The sequence below is a fragment of the Aplidium turbinatum genome, chromosome 16, assembly GCF_918807975.1.
Source record: "Aplidium turbinatum chromosome 16, kaAplTurb1.1, whole genome shotgun sequence".
Taxonomy (NCBI): Eukaryota; Metazoa; Chordata; class Ascidiacea; order Aplousobranchia; family Polyclinidae; genus Aplidium; species Aplidium turbinatum.
In genome coordinates this window covers 20,164,923-20,181,263 of record NC_137487.1, presented here as the reverse complement: position 1 = coordinate 20,181,263, position 16,341 = coordinate 20,164,923, and positions in this window count along the sequence as shown.

Here is a 16,341-nt window from a genome sequence, read left to right as displayed (position 1 = left end):
GAGATCGATACAAGTTCGGGTCAAACCAAAGACTTTAAAAATGTTACCGATTGTGTTCTTTCTTCCATAATGCAGTGAGGATAATTCGGATAACAATGTGATGACATCGTAAACATGATATAACATTAAAAATGAGCCATATCGCTAAAAGACCTTAGCAGTTGCAGAGCGAAAATAAATGAAACCACCTGGACAACAAATCAACAGTTTTTACGTCTGCAGACATTAAATCAAACCAGATGAACCTAGTGAACCAAACCAGAACTCTGTTAAAAAGTATGAAAACCAAACAATATAAATTTCTCGGCCATGTAGTAAGAAAGCAAAAACTGGAGCATCTCTCTTTAACTGGTAAAATTTTTGGAAAGCGGGCACCTGGCAGACAAAGACAAACACATCTGGAACAATTTAACGACAAAACAGAAACAATCATCCATGCAACATATAATAGGAACATTTGGTCTAATTATTCATCTGAGGCCGTCGATGCCTGGTTCAGGCAAGGCAATTGAAGAAGAAGAAGACATTAAATCAAGAAAAAAGTGGTTGATGTGTTGTCTGGGCATAACATTATCAATAATGATGGACTTTTGCGCACAAACAGTGCAACAAATAGGTTACACAGTGCACACGCTGATTGGCATCGCAGTTGCCAGTTCCGAGGTTTCCCCGCAGAACTAATCTTATTTGATAATGCAAAGAAATTTATTCTCACACGAGTCAGTTCAAACATATATAGCTAAAAATCGATTTCGATCAGCTAGAAGCTAAATCATCTTCAGTTAAGCTTTCAAAGAATAGAAATTATTTTTGAATTTATGTAGAAATTATGTCTTATTTGATAATCTTATTTAGGAGTTGCGAGACACACTATCTTGATAGCAAAAAAAAAATTACATTGTTTCAACGTTTGCAGACCGTAAATCAATAAGAAAACGGTTGTCTGTTGGTTGGTTTCACTTCGCTTGCATAACTGTATTAGCCTATATCAATGAGAGCAAAATAAAATCTTGTGGGTGGATGTCACGCTGTTAATCGCAAGGGAATCGGAACAGCGACTACATTGCTTGAGTCTCTGCATTGTTAGTTTCCACTGCAGAGTTAACCACCATCAAATTGAGACAACGTTTAACAGGAATGGGTTTGGAAAGATATGAGCACAGCACAGCATTTATTTCACGTTTTGAATTTTTAGTTTAGTTAATAATTTTTGCTCAAAACAATACTTCGACTTTATTTGGCTTTTGAATGATTTTCTTTAAGAAAAATATTCCAAACTTTTATAAAATACAAACCATTCGAATTCTCATCCATTCAAAAATGACCTTTCCTAAGTGCTGGTGTCACTCGTGTCGGTATCAACGTGGCTTGATGTTCCTCGCAATAGTCGAATGATTTCTGCCTTCATTGTTTCACGCATTGGCTCCATGAAAATTCCCCAAAAAACGAGTCATTCTTTTCATTTTAAATTGGAAAGTAGCGGGTAGCCGGAGTGCAACTGAAAGAAATGTAGCGCCGTTCCGCTACCGCTACATTAGAACAAAAGTAGCACCGCTACTGCAGCCGCTACTCCAACAAAAATGTAGCAGCGCTACCGCCAATTCTACCAAAACAATAGCGACGCTACAAAAGTAGCGCGCTACTGCTCACCTCTGTGTAAGGGTAATATGTTGCAGAGTGTGTCGTAAATGTAATTACAACGAAGTTTTCAAGTTTATATTTGATCTGTTTTTGATGTTTGATCTGCAAAAAATGTTTCATTTTTTATTTGCGTTTATTTTTACGTAAATAAATGTTACAACAAAACTTGATCGTTCTACTTAAATCTTGGCCAGCTCTAAGTCCAAGCATATCCCCATTCGGTTATAGGCAAATTCTTCTTAAACAGTTGTTCGTAAAACAATTCTTCGTAAACAGTTGTTCGTAAAACAATTGTTTGTAAACAGTTGTTGGTGAAATGAAATCCGTAAAATAATTCTTCGTAAAGCATTTCTTCGTATACATCAAATCTCAATTGCATGCACGAAGAAATGCTTTGGGAATAATTGTTTTACAAAGAATTAATTTTACGAAGAATGGTTTACGAAAAATTGCTTACGAAGAATTGTTTTTCGAAGAATACGTCGGACACCTCCCCATTCATCGCATTATGTTTATTCAGTACAGAAAAGATCGACATTCCTTTTGGGTTTTCTATAAAAAATAATATAAATATAAAAAATTTATGTTGTTATTCATAAAAATGTAGACTGGTACAAATCCTTCTTGACCGGAAAATATGAAAAAAGAACGGGAAGCTCTGCAGCGAGTTGTGCAAGGATTGCAAGTTCTGCAGCAGGTGTTACAAGAATTGCAAGCTTTGCAGTAAATTACAATAAAATGTCAAATACATCTGATCGCCAGTTTGACTGAAACGACTCCATGTCGCCAAACTCATCCTTGCCATAAGTATTCCAAGTGGAATGCGATATATTACATTTATGGGAATTGTTGGGAAGATTGTAATCATCCATCTGACGCAAATGACGCAACCAACAAAGGTGACATCATTTTAGGAGGTGACGTCAAGTGCAAGAGCATGAATAAAATACAAATATTACATTATAAATTCTTCACAACAACGGTGCAACAATTATTTTTCATCGTTTTAACGTTATGTTTGATCTTGTTTATGCTGTAAACATGTTTATCTTTGTGTCAATAAACGCTACGACAACAAAACTTCTTCATTTAACTTAGATCTTGGTCAATTCTGAAACCCTGACATGCCCATAGAGATTTCAATGGCCATATTGATAAGTTTTCTGATGGCTTCGACAGTGTTCATGATACACAGATGATCGAAAAACCATTTGAAAACCATACACAGATAATCAATAACAACTTTATAAGATTGAATTGCATAATTCAAAAAATAATACAGAAAATAAAATAGCTACATAACTTCAAACGTTTTCGGCAAATTACGGTTAAGGTTCAAGAAACGCTAAGGAAACAAAATTATTGGACCTTAATGTTGCTTTCGATCTTACTGTGGTTAACACCTTCTTCGTGAAATGGGCTCCCCGGTTGATCACCAACAGGTCTGGGTCTGCATCGACTCAAATAGGCTGCATGTTGATTCGAAGATTGAACCTAAGTTTAGTACCTAATGCAAAAGTCATATGTAGTGAAGAATGTAACTCCCAAAACAAACTGCTTGTCAGTGACATGAATATCATTGCTACACTCCAAAGAAGGAGAATGCTGGCTCCAACACTCCATGTCTGGATGTTGAAATCAACCGCAAATTGCTTTGCGTTTGAATGTAATGTGACTGAGGACTGAAACCTCTCCTACATTATCAACCGTTATAAAGGAAAAGAGGACGCTCTCGAAAGGGGCAACTATAGAGGCCTGAAGTTACAAGAAGAAGTCATGAAAGTTGTCGAACGTGTGCTTGAGCCAATTTTATCAGACAACAGGTGACTACCGATATTGACTCCATGCAGTTTGGCTTTATGCTAGAACGTGGGACTACAGATGCTACATTTATTCTGAGGAAACTTCAGAAAAAGTACGTCGATGAAGCGAAATAACCTGTACTTCACTTTTGCTGACCTGGAGAAAGCGTTTGATTGTGTGCCGAGAGAGGTCCTGCGGTGGGCAATGAGGCTTTGAGGCTTTTTAGTCTTGAGGAATGGATTGGTCAGAATGTTCAGGCAATGCATCTTTCAACAAAATCTAGAGCCCAGATAAATGGTAGTCATAGCCCTAAGTGTAATGTCATTGTTGGAGTGCACCAGTGGTCAGTTTTGATCTCATGCGTGGACGAAACGTTGGAAGTAATTCGATATTCTGCATCATCTGCAAAAGTTGAGCTCATCATAATTGCTCTGGTGTTAGCGGCAAGCTTAAAGAGAATCCCAACCATATGTGCAAGAGATCTTGTGATGAAACTCCTCCTTTAGAGAATATAACGCACTTTAATAGGTGAGGACCAGTTATGAATACGTTGATGTCTTCTGCTATCTTGGCGATATGATTAGTCAGTCCGGTGGATGTAGGGACGCTGTCACAGCTAGAATCAGGTCCGCATGGAAGAAGTTCCGAGAGGTCCTTCCCATTTTGGCATGCAGCAGTAGGCTATCCCCTTCTTAATTAAAGGACGTGTGTACAGTAGGGTGGCTCGTTTTTGAACTTTTTTTTTTAATTCTCTCGGGGTAGTGGGGAAATGGTGCCAATGAGTGAGAAAACAATCATGACAAAATTTGAGATTTGTAAAAAATTGTCTTCAGCCTCCTCATGGGGCCCAAAAATCTAAAAATGGGGTCAAAAACGCAATTTTTTTCAAAAATATTTTTAGTTTGGGTAGATACAATATTGTTTAGATATATCTAAATAACCTAAAAAAAAAATTGAAGTCATTTGAATGATTCCTGCAGCTTCCTCACAGCTTCTGAAAATTTTCATTTTACTGAAAATTTCGCATTTTTGTTTGTGGTTACATAACTACAAACTTCGTCAGTGACGTAAATTCAAATAAAAGACGTCACTTTTTCCTACCAAATTAACCCAATTTCATTAAAAAATGACGCAACAGCTCAGGGCAGGTCTATAAAGAGAAATACAATGACGTTTTATAGCTGGCAAATTGTCTAACGCAATTATATGTATCATGTAACCACCAACAAAAATGCGAAATTTTCAGCAAAATGGAAATGTTCAGAAGCTGTGAGGAAGCTGAATGAATAGTTCAAATGACTCCAATTTTTTTTCTTAGGTTAGTTAGATATATCTAAACAATATTGTATCTACCCAAACTAAATATATTTAAAAAAAAAAAATTGCGTTTTTGACCCCATTTTTAGATTTTTGGGCCCCATGAGGAGGCTGAAGACATTTTTTTACAAATCTCAAAGTTTGTCATGAGCGTTTTCTCACTCGTTGGCACCATTTCCCCACTACCCCGAGAGAATTTAAAAAAAAGTTCAAAAACGAGCCACCCTAGTGTAGGATACAGCATGTGTGTCAGAAGTCCAATGCTTTATGCCAGTGAGATGTAGCCATTCATTGCAGAGGACATTAAGGGTTTGAGCCAAAATGACAACCCTATGGTAAGATGGATATTATGCTCAAAACGACTGACGGATAGAGTGTCAAGTGAAGAATTGAGAAGAAGGCTTGGCATCCACCAGATTTCGTAAATAATTCGATTTTCGTAAATAAATGTTACAACAACAAAACTTGATCATTTCATTTAGATCTTGGCCAGCTTGAAGTTCAAGTTCTCATCCATCGCACTATTTCAGTGCAGCCAAAAGGTGGACGTTTATTTATGGATTTTATTTCTCTCATAAGTGAAAATTTCTGTTGCTATTTGCAGATGTGGGCAATAATTGAAACAACGGGACGGATTCATTCAAAGTAAACTGCAATCAAGATTAGAAATGCCTGCATTCAATACAAAACGGCAATTTTTGGCAAATGGAGTGCTAAATGAGATTTTAACTCATGGAAGTCCGCAGAGAGGGGCACTTGTCCCCTGGATTTGGGTCTTATAAACGTTTTTTTCCTTATGAAAACGATATTTCAAAAATGTTTGGCTTGGAAGATGTTTGCACCCCTGCAATTTTTCTGCCAACGCCAATGTATTGTATAAGCTGATGATTTAAAAGCGTTTACAATATTTGTATGAGATCAAAAGTAAACAGGCAACCGAATTCTCACCATTGTTATATTAAGAAAAATACTTTTCTACTGTAGTTTGATTTACATGCTGATGAACTTGTAAAAGGAACAGAATTTTGAAGAAAATATCTTAAAATCTGTGTTTTTTTCTTGTCAGTTGATAATATAAATGCAACAAGCGTTCTATAAGACGTATTTTCCACTGCGTTGCAATGATTTATGTGTAATTTACAACTCTGATATTGTTAGATAGAATTACCGAAGGTAGAAGTGAGATAAAAGTGACGATCTGCTAATTTTGATGACATCATAGCTCCAAAATACCAGAGAAAACTTCAATGGACTTGCGGCAGACGTAAACGTTGATCAAAATCGAAAATATTTCAGCATGTGAATACATTTACCAGACCACAACTTTTAGTAACTATTACAGATTAATTCTATCAACCTAAATTTTTCACCCCATGTTTCACTCCACCCTAGTGGGCATCCACTACTTTGATAGTAGCACGATATTGCTACCGCTACTATAGGATCAAAGTAGCGCGCGCTCCTGCTACTTGGATCATTTCTATTCCCACCTCTTACTTTGTTAGGCTCGTTTGAATTACTGCCCATCACAAAAATTAAAAGTCATACACAATTCTTACCCGCACCACGTTTGTCATCCGCATTTCAATTTTTTTATACGCACAAGTGCGTACTAGTAGTACTCAGGACCAGGTTTCTTTTTAAGGTTAGGATTGGGTGACCGCTAAGTAGTTCTAAGAGACCGCAAGGTGTTTCATTTAAATACCAAAAAATAGCCCTATTTGCTTACGCCTGCTAGACACGGCTGCCAAACAAGTTTGCTGCACAATCAAACAAAGTGTGCTTGTTGGCTTCTGCTTGTTATGATTTCAGACGTAAAAACTGATCATTATGCGCCATAAGTCAGAAATAAACATTGACGAGTATCGAAGGTGCACTTCTTTTGTGAATAACTCTTTGATTCAGCTGTTCGCTGTACCTCCACTTATTCTTTTTTCCGGACGTGAACTATTGATCGTAGGCTATATTCGTATTATTGACAAGATGGGGACGAAAGCAAGTACCTCCACGTGGTCGCCCCCGCAAGTACCGACTTTGGGAAACTAAACTTGCTACAACTGTCGCTATAAAGTTATCATGCGGAAGAACAACCATCAGAATGGCACCCCCAGACCAAGCACAGCGCCCTTGTCAGGGCGAACAGCACCAGCTGCTGTAGGTCAAGGAGTGACCATTTTAAAACTAAATGTTGAAGGCATCACCAACGCTAAACTAGACATCATCACACAGTTTGCCCACAACAACGATGCTGCGGTGATCATCATCCAGGAAACCCATTGCTTGACCCCGGAGAAGCTTAAGATTCCACACTTCGATCTTGCTGCCTGCACCCTCAGCAACAAGCATGGAATAGCAACATTCGTAAGAAAAGACCTTCACTGGATACTAGAGGCAACTTCCACAGCAGACGGTAATCTTGAATGGATCGCAGTACGAATACAGTATACGACTGTTGTAAATGTCTACAAACCTCCTCCAAGTAGATTTCTTCCGACATCATTACCATCATTTCCTGCACCCTGCATATATGCAGGGGATTTTAATGGCCGTCACACTGATTGGGGTTATTGCAACAACAACACTGATGGTGAAACTTTAAATGAATGGGCTTCTAAAAACGATTTTTCCCTTCTACATAATCCTCGGGACCCAGATAGTTTCATATCCGGACGCTGGAACACAGGAACCAATCCTGATCTTGCTTTTGCAGGAGTACTCCTAGGCGAATCCATCCCAGATCGTAAAATCATAGAAAAATTTCCCAGATCTCAGCACAGACCCTCTATAATCTTTCCTGCATCTATTGTGCAACCGCCACCAACCAACCCAGTCAGACGCTGGAACTTTAGGAAGGCTAGATGGAAGCAATTCTCTGAAATCACGACTAAACTAGCTCATACGTTACCCCCACCCAATAATGCAGATGTCAATACCTCCTACACAGCCTTCACAAATTTGCTTCGCCATGCAGCAAAGCAGGCAATTCCTCGTGGACAACGAAAGGAATACATACCATGCTGGGACGAAACGTGCCAAAGTATGTACGAAGACCTGAATGACTCCGAAACACCTGAAGACTTCCAAGAAAGGTCTGAAAGCCCGATGCAACACCTCAACACCAAACTCCAGGAGCGATGGATTGAGACAGTCGAAGCTATAGACTTACCCACTCCAGTCGTAAAGCATGGAACACAGTCAATCGCCTGACTGGAAGAAGTTCCAGAACCTGTTCGAAATGTCCTGTAACACCTAATGCCATTGCATCGCAGGTTGTGGAAAATGGACGACACCAACAAATAGACCGCAAATTTCAACGTAGAATCTCAACCCTCACATCAGAAATGTGGAAGGATGACACGCATAACAACGAACTAACTGAATACTTTTCGACCGAAGAAATGACTGAAGCCATAAAGTTACTGAAAGCTGGGAAGGCTCCAGGACCAGACCTGATTCACCCCGAATTCATACAAAACTTAGGAAAGGAAACAATTAATTGGCTACGAAATTTTTATTCTCATTGCATGCGAACCCTAAAGATCCCTAAACTCTGGCGGAAAGCATTGATTGTTGCAGTCTCAAAACCAAACAAACCGGTAACTGACCCAAAGAGCTATCGCCCCATCTCCCTGTTGTGCGTCCCATTCAAACTACTGGAGCGCGTCTTACACCGACGAATGGAACCCGTTATTGACCCCAAACTCCCACAAGAACAGGCGGGGTTTAGGAGAGGAAGATCAACAGTTGACCTAGTAACCTTGCTCACACAAAACATTGAAGATGGGTTTGAGGCCAACCTGAAGTCGGGAGCGGTCTTCCTCGACCTTACTGCGGCATATGATACGGTTTTGCTCAGGGGCCTCACTTACAAACTGCTGCAGATAATCCCAGATAGACACATGGTTAAGTTTATTGTCGAACTCATCTCCAACCGCAGCTTCATCCTTAAAACCAGCGATGGAAAGAAAAGCCGACAGAGGCGCTTAAGAAATGGAGTTCCGCAGGGATCTGTTCTCTCCCCAATGTTGTTCAACATCTACACTTATGACCTTCCAAATACTTCCTCTAACAAATACGCATACGCAGATGACCTGGCTATTCTTTATTCTCACCGCAAATGGGAAACAGTGCAGAACACCTTGACTAAGGATATGGACATTCTATTTTCCTATCTGCACCAATGGCGCCTCAAGTTGAGTGAAGCGAAGGCTGTGACTTCTGCCTTCCACCTATGTAATAGAGACTCCAACAGGGAAATTAACATCCAAAATAACGGCCGGACACTTCCTTTTGAAGCCACACCCACATACCTTGGGGTTCGACTTGATCGGTCTCTTACATACCGCAAACATCTAGAACACTTACGCGGAAAAGTGACAGCTCGCTCTGCTCTCTTGAAACGTCTTGCTGGTACAAGGTGGGGTGCTAGCCCCTCAGTGCTAAGAACAAAGCAAACAGTGGTGCCACGAGGCGTGGTGTGAACAATGGTCAAGCAGCACATCCCCACTTCGCCAAGTATTCAGATCCCCGCCCGAGAACCAACTGGGACATGGCCTCTCTAGACTTGCCTCATCAAGGCGTAACCGTTTGCTCACTGGTGTTGGACGCTATGGTGCAGACATGTTGCGTTGGGGCTTGGCAGAGAGTGCTGCTTGTGAGTGTGGTGAAATGCAGACGGCATCCCACATTATCAAGGATTGTCGGCTATACAGACCTCCTCATGGTATGGAAGGCCTAGTTTCTATCGATGACGACACCAGGCATTGGTTAACCAACGGATGCCCTGACATATAGCGACAACACGAGAGAAGAAGATCGACAAGACATAGCGAGAAACAACCATTACTTTTCTACTGTAGTTGCAAGTCCAAATTTTGGGAAACCGCCGGAGAAATTTGAGGGACCGTTTCGATCCCCCAAAACACTTTAAAAAAACATTGCTCAGGACCATGTGGCATCATCTCGTCCCCCTTCCGAATTTCACTAGTGAGCTCCTATGTTTAGTGATTGTGCTAAAACATAAGACAAGAAAGCATTTAGGGTCGTAAACTCTTTCAATGTGGAGAAAATTTAATCAACAGAAATAATCAGCCTACATAAGCAGCTGCTTTTGATTATTCCAACAAAGTTAGCCTAGCCCTATATAGTAATAATGTGTAAACCAGTTGGAATTCGGAAGTGCAACAGAAGCAATTAGCCTAGTTCAGATTATGCAAAGAAAGTGCTTAGGCTTATACCATTGAACTGACAGTCGTGGCGTAATTGTTACTGCGTGTGGCTCGCAGGCGAGAGCTTGGGGGTTCAACTCCTAGTATAAATCGATTGCGGTTGTAACAGGTAAAACTTTGTTTTTGAAGTGTAGGCCTAACTGAATATCGAAGAATGAACATTCATGAAAAATTAAATATTTAAACAACTTTTATTCCATGTCTAACATTGGATTTTGGTCTTATGACGTTAATAGTAAGATTGTTCATGACTTCTTAACATTATGGACGTGTGATCACGCCACAGGCTAAGCACAATTTGACTGATTTTTTATCTTCGATTTGTTTTGGAAATGCTCTCAGAGCGCATCAAATTGGAAGTGTGTTTCAAAGATTATAAAAAAATTTCGGACACCTAGTTTCGGAATAAAACAAAATTTGTCAATCACCTCCACGAAACTTGCCTCGTCAATTCCTTTGTTAATGGAAAATTTTCGTCAGTTTATCAGCTTGTAATAAAGTTTAGCATTTGTATGACAAAAGAAAGCGTTTCAAAGCAAAGAGACTGTTTCAAAACACACTCAATGCTATTTCTTTTCCAAAAGTATCAAACTTTCAAACTTTTACATTTACTTGGTTTATTTGATTCTTCTTAGATCATAATTTGTAGTTTTAAAACGACAAACACAGTTTTCTTTCAAGCCTGTAACTCGTTATTGGATGCTTTGTGTGCGTTGTTCTCAAGGTGATTGTATTCTCAGCGTTTTTCCTTTCTTTACCAATGTTTGTCCTAATTGTCAACAGTAGAAGTTCCTTCTGTGCTGGGTTAGACTTTATAACTGTTTCGTCAGGCAGGGATGGGCAAACTTGTTGCTCCAATCCTTTTATAACTTTTTAATGTAGATCATACATTCAGCGATTGTGAAATGAATGTACAGAATATAGCTATAAAAGGTGCAATGTTAGTTTTTATCAACATAAGGCATGAGGGGTGACAGTTCTACCCGTAGGAACATTAATTTGTCAGTCACAATCAAGATTACCAAAGTTAAGAAACTAGCATTTTGAGTATCAATCCAAATATCAAACTAACCACTTTGTACATCGATTCAACGCCTGCGGTCGTTGAATAATTTTGTTTTTATATAAGATTTGTCAACCACCAAACAAGTTGCTAGGAGGCTACAGGAGCATTGAATGAAGCTACCAGGACATGACTTGTCAACATCTGTGGCTTGATTCATTTCTTTTGTATCCCTTATTATAATGAAACGAATGAAAATACAAAACTACGAATGAAAATGCTCTGTCAGAGCAATCAGGATAAAAGGTAAGAAGGAAATAGCCTATATTCTATAAATTGGCACATTTTGCTTTCATCGCAATACACAAGAGCTTTATTTTATATTTTTTACTTTTAAAATTACCATCAATCACTCAGCAACTTGTGAGAAGTAGCCTTTTGGTTCCCAACCTGTTTCAATACATTCCTCCCTTTACTTTTGTTGAAGCCTTTCATTCGTCCCTTACTATATGAAAGCGTTGCGTATCAGTGTCGAGAGACAGCACAGTTGTATCTTTGACACTCAACAGTAAGTTAACCCTTGCAAGGCGTCGTAGCAAGGGTCTCACCACTAAGTTAAAACACGTATACCAAATACGTATACCAACTATAGTACACCGAAACACGTACTCATTGTTGGTAAAGAGTTCTTCCTCTGTTAAGATAAATAATAGAATATTTAAAGCACAAAACTTGCAATTTTATTTCCACAATTGCAGATGTCCAACGTGTAGACGTCCTATTGCGTTGCCTGGCAACGGAGTGGATGGAATTTCCAGAAATATTACTTTGGAAAACGTCATTGAGAGCTTGGGAAAGGTAAAGTTTGTATAAATCAATCAGTCATTTATTTTTGTTCGGATGCAAAACAAAACGTACATGAAAGAGAAAAAGAAAACATACAGTAATCTATAAATTTCCACAAAACAATTCAATTAATTTTCATTAAATTTTTTATTCAAGTTCTATTCGATAATTTTATAAATATTGCTTTTAGTTTGAATTTTAAATGCGTCTTCATCAGCGATCTTGAGTAATTGCATCAGATTTTAGCAGAAACGTAAAAAATTTCGTTCTTGTGATTTGGTTTTCGTGACATTTCAAGGCACTTCTGATCTCAGTAGAGCTACTACTGCTGACGTCACTGTTACTTCTTGCAACTGTAGTTTCGCTCCAACCATGTTCAACTTCAATAATCAATCAGTCATTTAGTTTTGTTGGGATGCAAAAACAAAGTGTCCATAAAAGAGAAAACAAACAAAAACATGTAGTATGCAGTCGTTTGTTGCATATTTTGAAACGGAGAAAATTTTGTAATAACTGAATGAAAACGAATCCACTATTTAAATAATGTTTTGTATTTATTTTTTGAAGCTTTCAGAGTAAAATACATTATTGTTTATGTTTAGATGAAAGTCACTTCACAAACTGTTCAAAAAGAAGTTTTAAATCGTTCAAAAATTTCACAATTACAAGGTAAGCAACACGAACGCTTTGTTATGAACGTTGTATAGTTGTAGAATGAACTCTGCTTTCACTTCAGTTCCCACTTCAGGTAATAAATACTTCCAGATAGCACAAATATATTATTGTATATTTACTGTCCATTGTGCATAATCAGAACAGGCTGTGCATCGCAGTACTTTTTAAACACAACTCTGTCAACAACAACAAGGAAGTTTTCAAAGGATACTTTGGGCTTGGTCTTTTATTGAAACCGACAAAATGGCTGTCATCAAAGCACACGACTTTTGAAATACAAAAATTAAAAACAAAGAAAAATGACACAGTGTTTGTCTTGAAAAAATAAGATGCTGGGATGAATGCAAAATACTTTAACATTCCAAGATAGACATAAAAACATTGGCATTTTTTCGGTTTGCGCTTGAGGCAAGACTTGAGACTGAAGAAGATTCAAGCAAGAGACAAAGAAAAAGATGAAATGGTCTATGGCGGAACATAACATGCTTGTCGCAAAAAACTAAAGAATAACTAACAGTCACTATTATTTGACGAAATAAGGAAGTTGTAGGGGATTGCGGCAGATTGTGGCCACAGGCCACATTATCACGTAAGAACTGAAACTGTCTGCTGGCCACTCAAAATCTCGTCGTGGTCCTGCCCGCGGGCCGTATTTTGCCCGTCCCTGCTTTAAAAGAAGACTAATTTTACATTAAATACGAAATGCTAGAAGCAAAAACTAATCTTACATTAAATACGAAATGCTAGAGAACATACAGTATAACACAAACATATTGCCTAAACATTTGGAAACAACTTTAACTTGCTCACATACCTTGCTGAATTATAACTGTTTATGGTTGAAAAAGTAACTTTTCTGCTCCAATCAAATGATATATTTCTGTTATTTGTTAACTTTGTTACATTAAAGTTATATTAATCATTATCAGAGACACGTGTCTATCGCTAAGTTCTTGCTACACTCGACTGCCGAGAAACACATGGTTTTGGGAAAAGTTTTGATGGCTAGTGTGAAGGCTACACCGGTATGGTTAGCGAAACACAATGCTGGCTGTCTAGTTCTATCAAGTAGTCAGGTGGTACTGACGCCAGGGAGATCGCTCCGTCTCAACTATATAATCCTGCTTGTAATCCTCATCAGTCGCTATCTCCACTTGCAGCAGAGTGGCGATAAATGCTAACTCACTCTTGTGTCGCCAAATTGAAACCTGTCCATGCCTGAATGTTGTCTTGCCATCGTTAGTCTGCACAATTAGTGCTCAGCAATTTAGTAATCACTGAGCAGTAATCAGTTCAGGCTGGCAAGATAGCGTATGGTGTCACTGCAGTGAAGTCAGTAACTAGTGTCCAACAAATTGCGGTCTGGAAGGTTTGACATAATATCAGTGCTTCAATAAAATCATAAGTCAGGTGCAATTCCCCGTTACCAATATGTCATAGCCTACGTAGCATGTTTCACGGCAGCTACATTCTTCACTAACTGCGCATACACACTGTACTAGTACATCTGCTATCGACGTGCTGTTGCTATTTGACGCTCAAATCTTTTTTAAGAATCTGAACCAGGTTTAACACAGCACAGTCGGTGAAACTTATACAAGTTCGGGGTTGTAATTTAATGTTATTGATGTTTAAGTTCATAATGCTTACGTCACTCTGTCAGGTTGTCCACAACCTAGCCTAGTATTACGTCATAAATAACTATTTGCTTCAGATATGCATGCAGTTGTATGAAAAGCATATATGCATACATAAGCATAAGTGGTGTAAAAAAACACCGCTGGACGAAGACACTTTACTATAAGTACATCTCAATTTACAAGCAACATGACCCATATTTTATTCACCACAAGGTGGTGCTATCATTTACTAACTTGTATCATCCGGATTTGAAATCAGGAGCTTGAAGCAGCTTTAAGTCAACTGGAGTTTAAAATTACTAATCGCCATTTATTACAATAGTTCGAAATACCGGCACTTGCGTACAGAGGTGTGCATTTGCGCGTTACTTTCGTCGTAGAAGTAGCCATAACACCGCTACATTTTTGTTGGTGTAGCTGCTGCAGCAGCGGCGCTACCTTTTTTCAAATGTAGCTGTAGCGGATGGTAGCTACATTTATTTCAGTCGCACTCCCACTACCCGCTACATTTTAATTTTAAATGAAAAAAGTGACTCGTGTTTTGAAGATTTGTTTTAAAACAATGCGAGACAAAATCATTTGACCATTGCGGGAAGCATCAAGCCACGTTGATACAGACAAGAGCGACACTATAACACCAGTTACGACTCCGAGGATGAATTTGGCGTGTTGGTGCTATCGCATGAAACAGCGGTACGAAAGAAAAGTCAAATTTTTTTTCAGACAGAAAGCAAGTCCTTGATCTTTTCCAGTGCCGATTTATTGGAACGTTTGTTCATTAGGTAGCCTATAGCTCTATGCTTCATTCCTTCCAGTGCTGCGGTGGAGAGACTTTTCTTCATGAAAGAAACGTGCTGAAGCCAAATCGGGCAGGACTCAATGACTCGCATTTTGTAGTGGTCGTGTTTTTGAAAGACGCGTAACAATAAGTTTCATCTAGCGAGAAAGTGTTTTCTCTTAAGAGGTAGAAATGGCAGTGTAAAGTGTTTGTGCTGAATTGTCTCCAGGCTGCTTTTGCGCTACTGTTGTTTGTGTTAAACTGTATAAATATATGCTTAAATATAAGATTGTTATCAAACAAAGGAACTGGTACTGACTGCGTCCTATAAGTCCTATTTACTCACATTCCTAAGAACAATTGGCTTCCAAATTCTAGATGTAGCTTAATGGCACTGATGAGAAATCCAACACTATTATTACCCCATTTCTTAATGTGAATAACGAAGTGGGTGATTGCCTACAAATAAGTAATCAAATGTGATGCTACCTGCCTTGTTCAATGTCATTATGATGTACTTATAATACATACTACTTACATTTATTTCATGATGAATATGTTTTATTATACAATTCCATTTGATGATACTCACTTGCCTTGACAATTTGTTGACAAAAGATGAAAAACGTCAGTGAAAATTTAAAATGCGCAGCCTACACCAAGTACCGTAGATTTTCTTTCAAGCAGTTTACGTAAATAAAATATTGCAAATACGTCATTCAGTTGCGACAGCATGTCGCTATGGATGGATATTATGTTTCTGCAAAAATTTTCCTTCCAATAATTGTGACAGTAAAAATTGTAGAGTCGTGTCATTTTAGTCAATGTCATGCTAACGTTAAATATTTAATTATGAGCGTCATTTTCTTTTTCTTCACCAATGTTTGTCCTTGACAACAGTACAAGTTCCTTCTAGGCTGGATTAGGTTTTATAAAAATTTTCATCAGTCAGGGATGGGCAAACTGGTTGCTCTGATCCTTTTATAACTTTTTAAAGAGAGATCATTCATTCAGCGCTTCAGAAATGAATGTACACAATATAGCTATGCCGTAGAAGTGGCTATGTTAGTTTATGACAGCATAATGTATGAGGGGTGACAGTTGTAGTGATAAGAACAATATTTGTAGGTTACAATCAAAATCAACAAAGTTAAGAAACTAGCAATTTTAGTATCAACTCAAACATTAAACTAACCACTTTGTACATCGATTCAACGTATGCGGTCGTTGAATAAATTTATTTTTATAAAATTTGTCAACCACCAAACAAGTTGCTAGGAGGCTACAGCAGCAATGAATGAAGGTACCAGGATATGACTTGTCAACATCTGTGGCTTGATTTATTTTTTTTCTATCTTTTATTATAAGACCAATGGAAATACAAAACTTTCTGTTACTAAAGCAGCGTTG